Below are 19,449 nucleotides of genomic sequence, written 5' to 3' on the forward strand. Positions count from 1 at the left end.
TGTGCATCATTTGGTTGATAAACAGATGGCACAATACCATGAACAGGGATATTATAACGGGATAGCCGCGCCCTGACACGGGAACGCTCTTAACGTCCAGAATACATGCTCTGACGCATCTTCTACCCGAGGCAGTACCTGTTGACAGTAAGATGCCAGCACTACCTTGCTGGAGGCGTGCCTGCTGGCTAGTACAAGCCTGTACTAGTCATCTGTGCTCACACAACTCGAGAGTGCTGGGAAATCTCTCTTCCCTTGGACGCGAACGGAACTTTTCAGCCCACGTCTCGTGGCCCCTGCTCCGCGGGAGCCGCTCGTGCTGAGTGTCGACTAAAAGAGCCTGGCTTCTTAAGGGTTAGACAATGAGGAGCATCTCCCCGGGATGCCTCTTGGGGCAACAGACTCAGTGACAGCCCCACGCTTCTACGAGCCAGCGTCTTGCTTGGTGCCAGAAGCGTGCAGGCCCTCGGACTCTGATTCTGACAGCCAGCAGTGGGCGAATGTACTTCCCTTCCACCCTATGGTGGAAGGGAAGGACGGCAGCAGGGCATTCTGTTAGAAAAAAAAGTAAAACGCCCAAGCTGCAACGTGAGAGAACATTTCATTTAAAGAAGCATGAAAAACAAGTTAATAAGTTCTTTCTCTGTCTCGTCATTTTAGAACTGAAGTATTTTCAATATTAGATTCAACAAAGCCATGGTTGCTTCTTTTTTATTTTACGGAACTAGCAACCATTGACAAAGCCAATAGTCCTGGCTTCTTGTTTGTGTAATGATACTTGCTGTATTATATATCTGGATGCAATGACAGAAACAACATAATACAAGTCAGGCACAACACTATGCTAAGCGCAGATTTTTAGCCTACGTGTTTTAAACTACGCTCTTAATTACATACAACACCCCCTTTGAAGAGACCCCCCAGTTTTTTTACACCACTTAAAGCCCTGGAAACACCACCATGTTACAGTCACCTCACATCCTGGCACTGTGCATCATGTGTGACTCATGACTTCTACGTTTTCAGTCTGCCTATGTGCAGGAGTATAGTGAACCCAACCCCCCCACCCCACCTCACCCCTTGCTGTAGTTTGTTCTTGATAGGCCTCTTCTGTTTGCAACTCTGCAGACAAAGGCTCAGCTCATGTGAAAAGGTGGGTGAGTAAATAAGTGAAGGAATGTCTGAATGGCTGGATGGATTACTGAAAGGATGAATGGATGAATGAAAGGGGGGAATGGATAGATAATGAAAGAAAGGACGGATGAGCGAATGAGTGGAAGTATGGATGAGAGAAAAGGTAAATAGATGTATGTATGGGTGGAAGGGTGGATGGATGGGTAAAAGGGTGGATGGATGGGTAAAAGGGTGGATGGATGTGTGACAGGATGGATGGATGAGTGAAAGGGCAGCTGATGAGCGAGTAAATTGGTGGATGGGTGTGTGAAAGGATGGATGGATGAATGAAAGGGTAGATGATGGGCAAGTAAATGGGTGGATGGATGAATTGATAGGTGAAATGGTGAATGGATGGAAGAGTGAAAGGGTGAATGTAAGGATTGATGAGTGAGTGAAAGGGGGTTTTATTAGCAAAAGGATGGATAGATGAGTGAAGTGAAAGATGAGATTAATAATTCAAGCATTCCAACCATTATAATACCTTAATTGCGTCCCAATTACTTTAAGGAAGACAACAGGAAGTACATACCCCCCACCCACCCACCGGTAAAAAAATGGTGGGGAGCCACGGCCAACTGCCGGTTAGGTCAAGGGAGCCACAGGTCAAAAAAGTTTGGGAACCACTGCTCTAGAGGCATGAGGTGTGGGATACTTTCATGCATGTACCACCGCATGGAAAAGCCAAATTCACACCTGTCACTCTGCCCACTCCAAAACAGCTGGCGAATGTAGTAATTATTTGTTAGGCTTAGTTTTGTAAGCATGCTTTAATTTAACCGTGGTTTTTTCAGTAAATACATATTTATTCAGTAAAATAAAAGATATATACACATACACACACACGCACACACGCACGCACTCTGCACTCATGCCCGGTTACTCACCAGTAATATTCATTACTCCGAGTCCTGGTCTTCCGGTCCCATTCCTGAGCCCTTCCCTCCCTCCATGGTATTTCTTTGTGGTCATTGTTTTTGTTTTCTGGGTTTCTTTGGTATTCTCAGGAAGTTGCGTGACTCACTTCCCCCTATATGATTGCATGATAGGTGGTGCCATAATGAGGAAAGTGCTAAAAAGTTCTGCCAGGTATAGGGTTTCTGGGGAGCAGACTAGCTGCTCACTGTTAAGGAATGGGATGGGAAGGCTGGACGAGGAGGTAATGGGCGGGTGCTTCACTGTTAAGGAATGGGATGGGAAGACTGGACGAGGAGGTAATGGGTGGGTGCTTAACTGCGCAAGGGTGAATTGCTGCTTCCACTGACTGCAACAACAGATGGTCAGTACTTACGGGAGGGGTTCCGTTTCACTTAGTTTTAATGAAGAGGTGTAATGACAGAGAAGTTTCAGCTAGTGCCTTCGTCACTGTTAGCGTTCTAAGCTGTGAGACGTCATTAGATACATTCACATTGATTGGTCCATTATAATTCATAATAATTGATAAAGGACTCTCAGCAAAACATCAATTCTGTCAGTTCTCAAAATCATTGCTGCGATCTTATGATGGGAAGTATACACATTTCTTCCCCATTTAAGTACAGATTTCCAACTGAGACATGATTCAGTGTTTAAAATACATGATTCAAAGTTCACGTCTTATTGTTACAGTGGCAGTGCTTGCTAACCCTGTGGCTTCCACATTATTGTGCCCTGTATGGGCAATAATATCTGTTATTAAATGCAGTGACGTATTTTCTCTACACCACATGTATACTCATCAGAATTTAGATCAATTTAGTTGATAGCATTTAAATAAATGCAAACACAATTTCTGAGTATACTGTTTTCACATTATAGTGCCCTCTATAGGCTTGTATTGCCATTAAAATCAGCTATACCGGTTTTGAAGATATATTTGCTTAGCACTTATAGTGCTACAAAGGGAAGTAAGTTACCTGTAAAACCTTATCCGTGATTTATGTGGTTGGCAAGCCTTACATAACAGTCACTGTTCTCTGGTCCTAATTTCTTGCTAAAGCAAAAAAAACAAAAGAAGGATATACTTTAAATTAAACATGCAATACTAAGAACTGACTATACAGAAGAAAAGGAAACAGAAAGGAGAAAAGAAAAAAGCTGCATTGAAATCCACTACTCTCAAAGTCCTGCGAGCACCCAAGCAACTCTCACTGGTAAGAGCGCACAGCTTATAAGGTTTACAGCACATTAAGTGAAGCGGCAGGAGCGAGGGAGAAGGGAGTGTTCTCACAAGGCTATATCCCAAAAGCCACGACATAATGAAAAGTTCAGTGAGGCGGCGCATGGTGATGCAGCAGTGGACATTTTCAAACAAGGACAATACTTAAGTCATGGAGATGGAGATAAGAATTCTTCCCAACCGAAAGAAGATTTGAAAAGAAAGTTAAACGAATTGGAGAGACTATACGAAAGAGAGATGCGTAAATAGTGGGAGCCCACCTCTCTGCAATGTTGCATAGATATCAAAATAGTATAACAAGGCTTAAGAAAATATACAGTCCCAACGTATGGAAAACCTGACCCCCTCTTGCTTGAGGAATGGGTCGAGCATATCGCCAACTCATCTAACAGAATGCTGGAGATATTTGTAATGTTTGCGTGGAGCGACACAGCTAAAGCCCTAAAAGAAATCGATGAATTGGAAAGCGATATTTCGAAAGAAAAAGATAAAAGTTTGCAAGAAGAACTTAAGGCATCCATGAAGAAATGGCTGATTAGTGATGAAGAGATAATCAAACAGAGAAAGCAAGACAAATGTATTGTGCCGCATGAGATTACGAACAAGGCAGAGTATTCACGCTCTATTAAAAATTAGACATACCCAGAAGGGAACAGATTGTTGGGTGTCTAGGTACCTACTTCACTACTGTGAATTTGTGATTTTAATACAATACCAGATCCTCAGTTGAACAGGCACCTTAATGATAGGCACCTACAGGGCACTATGTCACCAATGCTCCTACAAAACCCAAAAGACTGTGGTATAGTAGGTCTTTGGAGACACAGGCTCCCAGATGTACAGCAATTCATCTCATTTTCCTAAGTCCACATATCATACTCTTGAAAAGACCATATATAGGTGACGCCACACATCATGTAAATATAAAGGTTGTCACACACAATTGGATAGCAGTCACAGACCATTCCTTAATACAGTGGAGTGGGGGGACCGGCATGGAAAGGCAACAAAACAAACTGGAAATTTGATAAATCCCAATTCAAGGAGAGACTGGCCAGACTATCCCTCGAGGACACAATGATGCACTACTTTGAGGAGAACATTCCAGGAAGGTACCACCCAACATGATATGGGATGTCTTCAAATCGGTCCTTCGCCGGCAAGGGCACAGCAGAGAGGACTAGACAGCGTAATATATACGTGGATCACAAAATCTCCCTCGAGGCAGAATACAAAGCCACCATATACCACCACAGGTGCTTTGGCTCCGTAAAGAACTTGAGGAAGGCCTTTGCTATTAAGGGGAAACTAGACATACTAATCATGGAAAAGTCAGAAATTTCTTCTGACAAACATTTTATGAACAGGCCAACAAAATGGGCACAATATTAGTGCAGATACTCAGAGGTCTATGCTAGGTACATCCCTGCTCTTTAGGGAAAAGGAAACACCATACTTGACAGGACCCAGGACCATCTCAATGCTTTTGAGTATTTGTTCGTAGAGTTGTATTGAGAGGACACTATAGATCCTATCGAATTTCAGACTTTGAGCCCAGAGGAACGACTTCCATGCCTCAACTAAAGCAATAGGGACAAGTTTGACTAATTGATAACTGATGAGGAGGTCTCAGCCGCAATTCTTGTTGTCCACCCTGACAAGTGCGCTAATCTAGATTGCTTCACAAACCGGGGCTAAAGCACTTTAAAGGGACCTTGATCCCACATTTAAGGGCCCTTGTTAATTCTTTTCTTTCTTCTCAGTCAGTGACATATAACCCTAATATCGAACCCAAGTAAATCAGGCAATGAAAGCGGCTCATACCGACCTATCTCTTTGCTAAACTCAGGTGCAAAGATCTTTACAAAGGTGTTGATAAACAGACTTTTACCCCACATTCCGTACTTGATAGATCAAGACCAATCAGGGTTTGTCCCACACTGACAAGCTGTGGACAATATTAGCAGAGTGATGCATTTGGTGGAAAAGGCGTATTTCAGGTCCACTCCCATTGCAATACCGTCATTAGATGCTGAAGAAACATTTGTTAGAGTCCATAGGACCTTTCTCCTAAAGGTCCTGGAGGCCATAGGGCTGGGATTCCCAAATGTTAACATGGATAGTGGCCAGCTACAGATCTCCCAGTGCCAGAATCTTGGTGAAGGGGGAGAGGTCAAGGGAGATCCTCCTACTTAGGAGAACATGACAGGGGTGTTTGCTGTCACCGTTATTGTTTGCACTTTCGGTTGATTCCTTGGCAGCATTCAGAGACAGGTGGAATTAGAGAGGATACTCTTTGGTGGAGCATACTATACATCTGTTTGTGGATGATATTCTCCTTACAGTAAGAAACCCCACACACTCGATCGCAAATGTGATGGAGATCCTGAATGCATATGGCAAGATACTCGGGTTCAAAGTGAATCTAAATAAATCCGAAGTGTTACATGTGGGGGTGGAGTTGTAGACTCGCAGGAGGCAATGTCCTTTCCGGCCACCCTATACAACCACTGGAAGACGATACATCAGGGACGAGGTCTATTAAATACTGGCCCTTATCCTGTGCTGGCTTCACATTTTGAAAGCAGCGACCGCGGAACATAAAAGTACAGAGAAAAAAACACACTTCATTTATGCAGTCTGTAAGGAGTCTTGAGTGCAAATACACACAGCCTCATTCCCAGTATATCTGTCGTAAATCATATTGTGAGCTTCACCGGCACCTGAACTTTTTATTAGTTCTTCTTCCTATTTCAATTCAGCTGGATACCTTCGCAATAGAGATCTATCGCTGCCTCCTTCTACATAACATCTAGTAGTTAGAGAGTAGGTTTTCCACAATGCGTTTCCATCTGTGGCTGTTCCTGAAAAAGGTGTGGTTTCACGCTGAACCGTGTCTGTATTAAGAAACAATTGAATAGTAACCACTGGAGATTAATTCTTTTCTTTGGTATTGAGTTTTTACTTGTATATATTTCATGAATTTCGTATGTATGTTATGAAATGTTATTTGTTTACACTTTTGTGTTGATGTATTACATGGTTTGTTACTGTCAAACATTTGCATTGTTGATTGTTGATATTCATTGTATACCTTGATTATATTTATATTATTAGATGAGTTGAGGATGTTCCTATTTTTTCTACTTTACTTTCCAGGTTGTTCAGAATATTTAAATATTTGATAGCGAATAAAGGATTGAGTTTGTAATCTATTTTTATATCAAATGAAATAATTATAAGTAATAATCAGCAAATAACATATTACACATTTCATGTTCACATATGGCCTTTATTATGTACTTACTAGAAAACCTATGCGATTGCCAAAGGGTTCTTTACAATTCTCAAATAAAAAAAAAAGTTTTTTTTCAGAACTAATCAAATATCTCAAAAGATAAAGACCTCCTACCAATATGAACCATATTTTTTCAGGTATCAGAAATACCAAATTGTAATGAAAAAAGAGATAAATGGCAAATGTAATGAAAGTTAAACATGTGCCTTATGGTGGCTTCATAAGAGATACTAAGTTAATAATAGACCAATACGGTGATATATGATTGTATTTAACAAACATAACACACAGTAGGTCCATCATTGTTTTCCTTTTCATGTGTTTTCAGACAAAACTACCCTTTTTGTTACACTACTATGTCTCCATTTAGAACATTTACAGTTCAAGAAGTCATGTGGTAGTAGTTATCATAAAACACTGGGGAAATGTAAATAAATTGGATTATGGGAAAAAAGACATAGATGCTGTGCATGACTACAGGAATGAGAAAACACCTGCAGAAACTCATTCCACCAGGTTGGCATGTGTGGAACGATAGCATCGTAAGGAGGTAGAAGAGGCTGAAGTAGGAAGAACGGCAGCAACCACTTCTTTGGTTAATGCAACACTTTTGACTTCTGCTGGTTCACCAGAACCTCCACCACCACCCGATGCATCTGTTTCTCCAGTAGCACCTTCTAATTCTTCTTCACCATCAGCACCTCCAGCAGTACCTGTTCCTGGTACCGCACTGCCAATGCATATTTGCAGGCAGCAACACTATATAATAGAGCAATATGACAGTACAGTACCTTATGGTGGCTTCAAAGTAGATAAGTTAATAGAGTACTACAGTGATATCTGATTGTATTTAATATGCATAACACAAAGTCAGTCTATTACTGTTTTCCTTTTTATGTGTTTTCAGATAAAAACGAGTGTTTCTGTTATACTACTATGTCATAATGTTTAATATTTACAGTTCAAGATGATCATGTGGTAGTAGTCATCATAAAAAAATGGGGAAAACAAATCAATTGGATTGTGAAAAACCCCAAAATATTGTGCTTGTGCAACTCTCAATAGATCTAAGTAACTAATTAGACATATGTGAAAGCATAGAGGACATCAATACTTAGAGCAGATTTTTACAAATGTCATTTACCCATGCTAGGTCCCATAATGCCGTATCTCCTAACTTAACTTACTACAACTCATAAGCACCATTTGCTAGAGCAGCCATTTAGTTCATATCGAAATGTACCTATTTCATGTAGAAATATACAGATGAAGCAGATCAGGTATAATTTTCAATGTCTTTGTTATGTCTTTGAAGATTAAACAGAACTCCATACTTTCCAACAGAGTCTCTATGGTAGTTGGTGGTATGTCGTAGTATTGGCCTGTGTTTATAGCCCGCTTTGTGTTATTAGGAGGAATTGTAGCACTCTTTCTACTCTATCTGTAGACACTAATCATCTTTCAAGTGCAAACTGTAACTGGGATGTACAGTCATATAATAAGGATAACTTTTCCTGCAGCATCGCAGGAGACATGGCATGCACTTACCAACAGCGGCCAGTGACGAATGGAGGCAATTTGAAGGCAATCCTTTTGAATGCTAGATCAATGAAAAAACATTAGCTGGAACTATATGATCTCCTTATTGATATAAAGCTCGACATAATGTAAATCACTGAAACTTGGCTTCATGACGGATCCAACCCGAATATTGCTAATACGATTCCCTCTGATTACCTAGATATTAGGAAGGGAAGGGTTAGCGGGAGGGGGGCGTGTTATTTATAAAAACTCCCTCTCTTACATCTCCTTACCTATGACAGAGATTGAGGGGGCAGACAGCCTTGGTTTTGCCTGACGTTGTCCGCTCAGCAATCTATGGCCGGTATAGTAATTTATTGACCAACCAGGACCAGCTGGCCAATTTTTTGAGTCCCTTGGACCTGCTTTATTCCCTATCGCAGCTAGATATAATCACTGTGTAGTTCTGGTGGATTTTAATATACATATGGATCAAGTGGCAGATCATGAGTCCATGAAGCTATATGAATCTCTCAGCACCCTGAACCTTATTCCTTATGTCTCATCACCCATTCATGAAAAAGGCCAAATACTGGATCAGATATTTTCATTTCGTAAGATTGGAACTGATCTTCCACTTCCCATTATCTGGTTTTACCACTTCCTGCTTACCTTTTACTTCGGTAAAGAATCGGGGAGCCCCTCCTGCCAATGTAAACTGAGGGCCAGAAGTTTTAGATCTTATGCAGAGTTTACGTCTGATGCAGTAGCTACTATATTGAGACAGCACCCCATTCCTTTTAATGACCAATTGGAGGAGGATGTTGACTTACTTGAAGGCTGGCTTAGGAAGTGGACCACTCTACTGGCACCACAGAGAACGTTGGTAGCAAAAACAGGTCGCACTGCGGCCCCTTGGTTCACGGAAGAACTTAGGAAAAGTAGGAGTGCATGTAAATGCTTGGAAAGACTATGGAGAAATAATTTTGATCCCATAAAGAAAGCCACTTATAAACTTGCTCTGAAGACCCATTTTACCAAAGTACATGAGGGAAAGAAAAGCTTTTTAGCATCTAAAATAGAACAAGCAGGCAACTGTTCAAAATTGTTAAGGCTTCTTCCTCCCTGAAAGTTATCAAGCCCCCTTTTACTCCTACAGAGGAATGGACTAACCATATGGCACAATACTTCTATAACAATGTAAAAAATATTCAAGATGCCTTTAAAACTGAGGGCAAAGCTAGCAATGTTAGCCCAGACGCAGCGGTCTCTACTAACCCTAGGGTAGGCGTGACTCTCTGTGAGTTTTCACCTATTTCAATGACTAAGTCACTTAAAATAATGCAAGCACTGAAGTCTGGTTCAGGCTCAACCAATTATTATGTAATTCCTGCTGGTGGATCCTAGAACGCACATGACCACCCCCCCCCCCCCTCCTGATACCATTGCACTGGCTCCCGGGGGGAAAAGGGTGATTTTTAAGGCTTTGGTGCTAGTCTTTAAAGCTCTTCATAATATTGGAGCCCCTCATATCAGGAGGAGAAAACAGCCATATGCTCCCGTTAGATTCTTGAGATCCTTAACGCAGAAGTTGTCAGTTATCCTAAGTTTGTTCATTCTCATTTGGGTGGATGCACGTTCCAAGTGACCGCCACAACGCTGTGGAACAACGTGCCACTTCTCTTGAGACAGGAACAAGCTCTCCTCAGTTTTAGAAGGAAATTAAAAACATGGTTGTTTCAGTGGGAAGTGGCATTCCTGCAGCTCATTCTGTTCTGTTAGAGGGTGAGGCCAGCGCCGGGACACTCGTTTGAGTAGCCATGCGCTTTACAAATACCCCCATAACATAACATTAACAAATCATGTAATGCTTTAATCCTTATTTTTATTTCTTATCTACTTTCTATTAGTTTTCATTGTGATGTGACCAGAAACGTGTGTTTCAAATGCCTTTTTAATACCTGTTAAACTTCATTGCTGCAGAGCAGCTAATTATCTTACCTCATTTCGGTGTTTTGTAGTATTTGGATACATAGGCAGCTCAAATTGCATTCAAGCCAAATATTCTCCTATTAGTTTCCTAATGGCCAATCATGTAACTCTTTATATATGTGTTTATTTGACGCTGTGTTCCTTATTGTATGTCAGTGTATGGGCAGTGGTTAGGGTTTTGTTGGTTGGTCACAGTTTCCTTTTTGGGCCTGACACTATGTTAAGAAAGTAGGTGCTGAAAACTATTTAGGTTTGAAAGGACTTGAACTAGCATGGATTGGTTAAAGAGGTTTGAACCAGAATTAGTTTCAAATATATATATATATATTTATATAAATATTGCTGCTCACACTCCTTTCGCACAAAAGAAGTTACCGCACTCACGGGTCCATCAAACATTTGTTTTATTCACAAATAAAAATGCTCTGGTTGGGACATGTTTCGGCTAACGCCTTCGTCGGCCATAGTTTGTTTATCGTCGAGGCGCGCCATTTTAACATTTTATTGTACATGCGCAATTTTCATGTTGCCATCAACACAGAAAGCAGCTTCACGGTGCACGCTTGCACCAATACATTGCGGGCGCCATTTTTTACTTACTACAATAATGTTCGGTCAGCATACGATTTCATTGCATTTGCTTTGATTATATTACCGTATATAAACAAAATTGCATATAAATCTGTAAAGTAAATTAATGACCAGTTTTGTTAAGGCAATCATGATTTAGCTCTGTATGAGCATACGTTTGAATTAATTTTGCATCAAATTACGCAAACATAAAATATATGGTGACATTCGTGATTAAGCTCTAGATGAGCAAACAATTCATTCTCTCTTGATCTCATCAACATTATAAACAGATACTGAGCCCTCAGTTCAAAAAGCTCAGGATGAGCATTTGAGCACTTCAAACAAAAAAGAAAAAGTATGTAAGAGATGAAAACAAGAATTCTGTACAAAAAGGACAGTGCATGGAAGGCAAATAGAATTAACCCACATGTATAGACAGTTCTTCTTCTGTATTTAACCCTCCCGGGGTTCTCATTTGCAAATTGATTATGTATCTTGATTCTAACCTCCGTAAACGGAGTACCCTATTTTCTCCTCTGTCACTGGGGAAAACGTGATCAATGCAAAAGAATCCCAAGAGATATTAAAAAAATTCAGGAAGACACAGAGATTGTTTGCAAGCCATCAGACAAAGGGGCATTATTGTCCTAATGACCAAAGAGTATTATGTTATGGAAGCGATGCAACAGCTATCAGACATCTATAACTATGCTAAGATTACGAAAACGAGATACATGGAGAGCATCGACAGCTATCATGCATTAATACAAAAATCGTTTACTCGTGGAATGCTTGATAAGGATGAGTTTGACTTTTTGAACTGTGCATATCCAATTTTACCAACTTTTTACCATTTGCCAAAAATACATAAACATGCAAGCAGACCCCCAGGCCGTCCGATCATATCATCCATCGGAAGTCTGACGGAACACCTATCTCAATTTGTAGAAATTTTTCTAGCCGCCTTTGTAAAGACACTATCCTCTCATGTCCAAGACTCTACAGATTTCATCAGAATCATCTCTAACATCAGTTGGGAGCCTGACATGTTGATGATAACTTTGGACATGACCAGCCTATACACAAGTATAGACCATAATCAGGGCATCAAGGCTGTCAAACATTCTTTGAAAAGCAGATCCTTACATCTACCTGAACACAGTTTAATGTTAATTGAGTTTGTAAAACTTTGCCTCTGCAATAATATCTTTCTTTTCCAACAGCAACTGTACTTATAACTAAGAGGAACAGCCATGGGAACCTGCTTTGCCCCCAGCTACACTAATTTATTTGTGGGCTGGTGGGAGAAGCAGGTGGCCTGGGCTGACGAAAATCAGAGATGGATTACATGTATAGTCGGGTGGCACCGCTATATAGATGATTTATTTATTCTATGGAAAGTCTCACGACAGGAAGCTGAGAAATATGTAGCAATTCTAAACCAGAATGAAGTTAATCTTCACATCACAGGAGAAATAAGTCCGACAGAGGTAAACTTCCTTGACCAGAAAGTATTTATAGCTGATGGGACGATCTGTACTTCCCTTTATCACAAACCAAAAGCGGGAAACTCAATTTTGGAAGCCAGTAGCAGTCATCCAAACCCTCTAATCAGAAGTATCCCCTATAGGGAATTTCTGAGATTAAAAAGGAATTGTAGCAGACAAAGACCTTTTGAACATTCTGCCCAACAAGCCTGTCAGAGATTTCGAAAAAGAGGGTACTTAGATGAGTTGATTCATTCTGCCCTAGAAAAAGTGGAGAAAATCCCAAGAAAGTCACTCATTACAAAACGAAAAGATAGATCACAGGTATCGGCCAACCAAGAACCCCGTTTGATTATGACTTTCAATGAAAAGACTCAGGATGTGGCCAGAATTATCAAACGCAACTGGCATATTTTAAAAACAGATCAGATAATAGGTGAAGATGTATCTACTTTTCCTAAGATTACCTACAGAAGAAGCAGGTCATTGAAAGACAGTATTGTGCAAAGTCACTTAGAAATTGATAAAAAGGGTCCTCGACTAAGTGATGTAATGGGTTTTTACCCATGCACAAAGCTTGCAAAAACAGCAAAAAAACACTGTCCTTTGCAGTATCAGGCTTGAATACAGAAAGAAAAATCAACAGATTTATGACTTGCAATACTCCATATTGTGTATACTGCCTCTTCTGTCCCTGTAACCTGTTGTATATAGGGAGCACAATTCACCCGACTAAGAAGCGTATCTTAGAACATGCACGCCCCATAGAGAAGAAAGACCCCACACACCCCATTGCACGACATTTTGCTGAATCTCACGCCAGCAATAGAAATCTCTTGAGATTCTTTTGCATTGATCAAGTTTTCCCCAGTGACAGAGGAGGAAATAGGGAACTCCGTTTACGGAGGTTAGAATCAAGATACATAATCGATTTGCAAACGAGAACCCCGGGAGGGTTAAATACAGAAGAACTGTCTATACTTGTGGGTTAATTCTATTTGCCTCTCCATGCACTGTCATTATTGTACAGAATTCTTGTTTTCATCTCTTACATACTTTTTATTTTTTGTTTGAAGTGCTCAAATGCTCATCCTGAGCTTTGTGAACTGAGGGTTCAGTATCTGTTTATAATGTTGATGACATCAAGAGAAAATTAATTGTTTGCTCATCTAGAGCTTAATCACGAATGTCACTGTATATTTTATGTTTGTGTAATTTGATGCAAAATTAATTCAAACGTATGTTCATAAAGAGCTAAATCATGATTGCCTTCACAAAACTAGTCATTAATTTACTTTACAGATTTATATGCAATTTTGTTTATATACAGTGATATATTCAAAGCAAATGCAATGAAATCATATGCTGACCGAACCTTATTGTAGTAAGTAAAAAATGGCACCTGCAATGTATTGCTGCGAGCGGGCACCGTGAAGCCACTTTGTGTTTTGATGGCAACGTGCAAATTGCGCATGTACGATAAAATGTTAAAATGGCGCGCCTTGCCGATAAACAATCTGTGGCCGAGGAAGGCGTTAGCCGAAACGCGTCCCAACGAGAGCATTTTCATTTGTGAATAAAACAAATGTTTGATGGACCCTTGAGTAAGGTAACTTGTTTTTTTCGCGAAAGGAGTGTGAGCAGCAGTATTTAAGTGGTCCCGCTGCCACGCCGTACCGCACCAGTCCCGGAGTGCTGCAAACTGCGCATTAAGGGGGGGATCGGAGCTGGAATATATATATATATATATATATGTATATGTATATATATATATATATATATATATATTCAATGATTACTGCAGTACATTCTAGATACTTTTGAGAAAGTACTGCAGTACAAAGTAAACTTTAAAAAAGTATATAAATTAGTATAAATACTTATGCCCAACTCTAAAGACTTTGCTAAACTGCCTCATTTTTTCCTATACACTACAAAAAGTGTAATAAGATATATTTTACGTGAAACACAGAACAAAGACAAAGTGTGGTCCAAGCAATATGGCTTCTTTTTTATTTTGCAAGAGCCTGCATTGACTAGGCCTGGGCAGAAAATATATAATACGCTCACGGTGTTGATGGAATTTGGTAACTGTGTGTTAGCGTGTAACAGGGAGTTCCTGCCAAATTCTGCTAATCGGTTTGTGGTGGTATTAGTCTCCCATTGGTGCCTTGCGGTCTTGATGTGAACATCGCGATGTTCCTGTAACATGCACTTGTGAGCCCGAGACGGATTTGCCACCCGCTAGCAAGATTTCAGGTTGCCGCGGGGCTTTCCAGTACCATTTTGTGACACTGGCTTCCGCGTGTCGCCATGCCTACTTTTCAAGTGGATTTTATACTCTAGAAACTGCTAAATCAACTCGAAAATGCCTTTACAAGTTGATATTCTACTCAAACAAATGGTTCAGGTTATTTTTTTTTAGCACAAAAATCATTTTTTAAAGTTATTTATCTTTCACCCGGAAAAAAGTGCACAGAGACCCCAACTTTCTCTTCTTGTCCCAAAGGATCCTCCCACTGCTTTGTTCATCTCCTGGTCACTTATTTGGATTTCAAGGTGAAAGGATCACTTTCTTTGTCTGAATTCCTGCTACATATATACTATTGGACTTTATTGAGGACTTCGTTTTTGTGACATCATAAGTGTGTTAATAAACATTTTGATAAGGGTTTTGTTAGATAGTGGGCATTCACTAGAATATATTTGTACTTTTATTAATTTTTTTAAGTTTGATTGTGATTTTGGTGAGTGGCCTGGAGTTGCAGTGGAGGACTAGTATGTTTTTCACCTAATTTTTTAGCTTTTATAAGGGAAAAATATTGCACAGTTAAGTACATTTTCTCAATTTGTGTTAATTTCTCCTATTCATTCATTTTACCATGTGACCTAGTCAGCCAGTATGAGTCATTGGTACATGAAACAACTGTTTCTGCAGTATGTGTTGTTTTAAAAGACCATGATCTAGGCTAGGGATGGCATTGGAAAACATTATGCAAAATTAAGTTTTGTTTTATTTCACTTCTTTTTTTCCTGTAAAATGTGCATTTTATTTTGGAAGAGGGATATCTTTTTATTTCTTGGGACAATGTGTGCTGTTGTAAAATGTTTATAGCTGACTTAATTTTTTATTTTGGCCTGGCTAAATTAATGGTTGAGTTTTCTTCATTGTTTGCCATGCCTACTTTGTCTGGCTAGTGTGTCTGTGTGAGAGACTGTGTGTGTGTTTGCCATAGGCCACCATTTTGTCTTTATTCCCCATGTCATATGGCTGGTAGCCATTTTGCATAGTCATAGACCTGCATGTGTTCTTTGTGGTCCATGCCTCCTTGCTTGTTTTTTCACCATGTGGCAGGAGAGATAAATGGCAAATGTAATGAAAGTTAAACATGTGCCTTATGGTGGCTTCATAAGAGATACTAAGTTAATAATAGACCACTACGGTGATATATGATTGTATTTAATAAACATAACACACAGTAGGTCCATCATTGTTTTCCTTTTCATGTGTTTTCAGACAAAACTACCCTTTTTGTTACACTACTATCTGGCATATGCATCAACGAAAATACCTCCCGGTAAAATAGCGAATCGGAAAAACAGTCCGATACCGAACGCAAAACTATAAATTGCAATGCATCAAACAAAAAATCGGAAAAAAATAAAGAACCGCTAAATACCCCCGCGGTAAATTACCGATTCGTTAAACAGACATTCGGAAATACCGAACCCCAAAGCATACTTCGGAAATACCGATTAGGCAATAACAAATCGAAATGGTATGCATGAACAGTCGCTAATACCGGAAATCCCCAAAATCGCAATTTAGCATGAGCAAAATAAGGGGAATCACAATCAGGAGGTAAAGTTAACAGAAGGACAGAAAAAAAAATATATCACCATCAGCAGGTGCTGACAATCAGTAACCCTTCATAAATGCCCTGGGAAACCCCACATGTACACCAAAATGGCTGCCCTCTACGTGCTTGCTAGGAGGTGGAGGATCAACGCCCAGGCCCAGCGCAGGAGGATGATACAGGACAGGATCTTCAGGGTGCGCATCACTTTGCTGGGGCAAACCGAGGAACGGGTGTACGCCAAGTACAGACTGAACCGTGCCATGATAATGGACCTAATAGCAGACCTGACACCATTACTGCAGCACGAGACCCGTCGGACCAACGCCATACCTGCCCATGTGCAGGTGCTATGCTGCCTGCACCTGCTTGCATCTGGAAGCTTCCAGGGGGTAATAGCTGAGACAGGAGGCGTGTCGCAAAGTGCCTTATCACGCTTTTTCCACCGGTTCCTAGAGGCCATGCTGACATTTCTCAATCGCCACATCACCTTCCCCAGAACCCCCCAGCAGCTTACCCGCACCAAACGGGAATTCTACCAGGTGGCACAATTCCCCCATGTCATCGGGTGTGTTGACTGCACGCATGTCCCCATCTGTCCTCCATCAGCCACCGAATACATTTACCGCAACCGGAAATCGTATCATTCAATAAATGTTCAGGTGGTGTGCAATGCCAAGTTGATCATAACGGACCTTGTAGCCCAATTCCCCGGGAGCACACACGACGCCTACATTTTCCGTCACTGTGGCCTCCACAGGCGCCTGATCAACGGTGAATTCGGAGAGGGACACCTACTAGGTACATATAGCTGCATCATCGTACTCCCCATCCACTCCTTCCCCACATGTATAATTTCATTAATGCTGATTACCATTCTCTCCCCATCCTGCAGGTGACAGCGCATACGCATTGCGTGAATATCTCCTCACGCCCTATCTCAACCCAGCTACCCCGCAAGAGCAGCGCTACAACAGGGCACACATCAGTACTAGGAATGTGGTTGAGCGAACATTCGGCATCCTGAAGAGCCGCTTCCGGATACTGCACAAGACTGGAGGTGCCTTGCAGTACGACCCAGTGACCTGCTGCCAGATAATTGCTGTGTGTGCCATCCTGCACAACATCGCCACGCGCAGGGGGATACACATAGAGGTGGAGGGAGAGGAAGAACTGCGTGCCCAGCAACCCCCCCCACAACACCAACAGGCACATGTGCCCAACACAGCTGAAGGGCAGAGGAGACGGGCATACATCACACGGAATCATTTCTGAGACAGGTAAGAGAGTGACTTGACAACAGGAACAGTTTTGCAAGGGTTTAATGGGCATGGCCACCTGACTGGTGCAGAAAAACGTAACACAAACTAGCTGCTGCCGCAGCGAAATAAAAACTAGCAATGTCCCTTCTCAGAACAGGTGGCGCGTGAGGCACTTTGGTCTGTCCATGGTTACCTCACCAAGGACAGTGTGACTTTGCCACATGTTCACTTCCGTTTGCCGCGTACCCCCAGTCTCTTTTCCTGTGACTCCTCGGGTTCTACACGATGGGAGTCAGTGGCAGTTGCACTGCGGCCACTGCGCCTCCTCACGCTGGTGTCCGGCAGGGAGACGCTGCTGACACTGGAGGCTGCCTCACTCCCCTCTTCCGCCCCCAGACTGCTGACACTGGCTGACCCTGGCTGCAGTTGCTCCACTGCAGTGGTCCCCCTCTCAAGGGCCTTTGCCACATCCCCACAAAAATGACCTAGATCCACTTGCAGGGACACGGACCTGCGTGACAGCACAGCCGTGCTGTTGCACAGCTTATTGATGGCCTTGTTTGTAGTATTCACTGCCAGCATGACCTGCCTGTGACGCCGGCGCTCACTCTGTTGGCCTGCGACTATGGCACGTGTCAGTTCTTGCAGGCACAGCTTGATGTCTTTGTTGCCGGCAGATACGGCAGTGGTGTGCTCACGCACTGCGTCAGTCATGTTGCCAAGTTTGTTGCAAAGTTTTGTCATGGTGAGTTTCATGGCACCCATGTGTCTCCCCTGCAGGCGCTGGACACGCAGCATCCGGGTCTCCACTACTCCGTACCCTCCGGACAGATCGACCGGTCTTGCAGCAGCCCGACCCGGGGACACAACCCTCTGCCTGATGCGCTGTTGGCCTGCAGTGTGGCTGGTTGGAGTGACGACAGCCTGGCGTGGAACATTTGGGTGTGATGAACATTGATCTGACTCCATCACGGACAGGGCGGCAACATCTGCTCTGTGGCTCTGCGGAGTGGGCCGCACTGGTGGTGGTGGTGTCTTGGTCCGCGAGGATGGTGGTGGTGGTGGTGGTGGTGGTGGTGGTGTCTTGGACTGCGAGGATGGTGGTGGTGGTGGTGGTGGTTGCTTGGTCCGCGAGGATGGTGGTGGTGGTGGTGCTGCCTTGGACCGCGAGGACGGTGGAGGTGTTGTCCGGCGTGGTGGTGAAGGGGAGGACATGACTTCAGCTCCCTGTGAGCACTCCGCATCTGACAACACTGGCGTCTCCGAGATGACAAGGCGGCCACTGTCGGCTGAATCGATGGGGGATGCATCTGTGTGTGAAACAGTGCATAGTTATTATCATGGTATGGTATGTGACAATAGCTGTGGCATCTCACAATAAATTACTTTTGGTGACTGACATTTGACCCTTGGCAGCTGTATTCATCTCTGGGCTCAGGCATGCACCCATTCATGTATTGACTACATCTCCCATGGTGCAACACAGTGGTGAGGGTGTGTGTGTAGGGCAACGCTACATGTGCACTGGGTCTGGCATGGGGGAGTGGGCAGGGACTTAGTACACGCTGCATCGTTACGCTGGCATGCCTCTTACCTTGTCCTCCTTCCGCAGCACCTGAGGTGTCCAGACTTGTGACCCCCACAACAGCTTCCCGTTCTATGGTGGCCTCCACTAGATCCTCCAGGTCAGTGTTAGGCGTCATATTGGATGGGCCCCCTCCTGTGCAAGCAGCATCCCTGACCCTCTGCGCAATCTTCTCCTTGGCCCTCTTACGCAGGTCGTACCAGCGTTTTTTGAGGTCGTCGATGCTGCGGTGGGTGACTCCGCAGGCATTCACCTTGTCCTTGATGCGCAGCCACATCTTCCTTTTTTCTGCCTCTGGCACCTTAAGCGACAACTTTCCAAATAGTCGATCATGGTTGCTGCTCACACTCTCTATTAGGATTTCCAGCTCCTTATCTGAAAACTTCCGTTTTCGCTTTCGGGGTGTGTCCTTTCCATGCTGGGGGGCCTCCTTCTCCATCTTGTCCTGCTACCTTTCTCCTGGTTGCTTCTGGTTCAGTGTGGGACCTCAGCTCCTGAGCTCTGCCTCCTCCTCTGTGCAACTACGGACACTGAATGCAGTGT

Source organism: Lissotriton helveticus, chromosome 4_1 (genome assembly GCF_964261635.1).
Source record: "Lissotriton helveticus chromosome 4_1, aLisHel1.1, whole genome shotgun sequence".
NCBI lineage: Eukaryota > Metazoa > Chordata > Amphibia > Caudata > Salamandridae > Lissotriton > Lissotriton helveticus.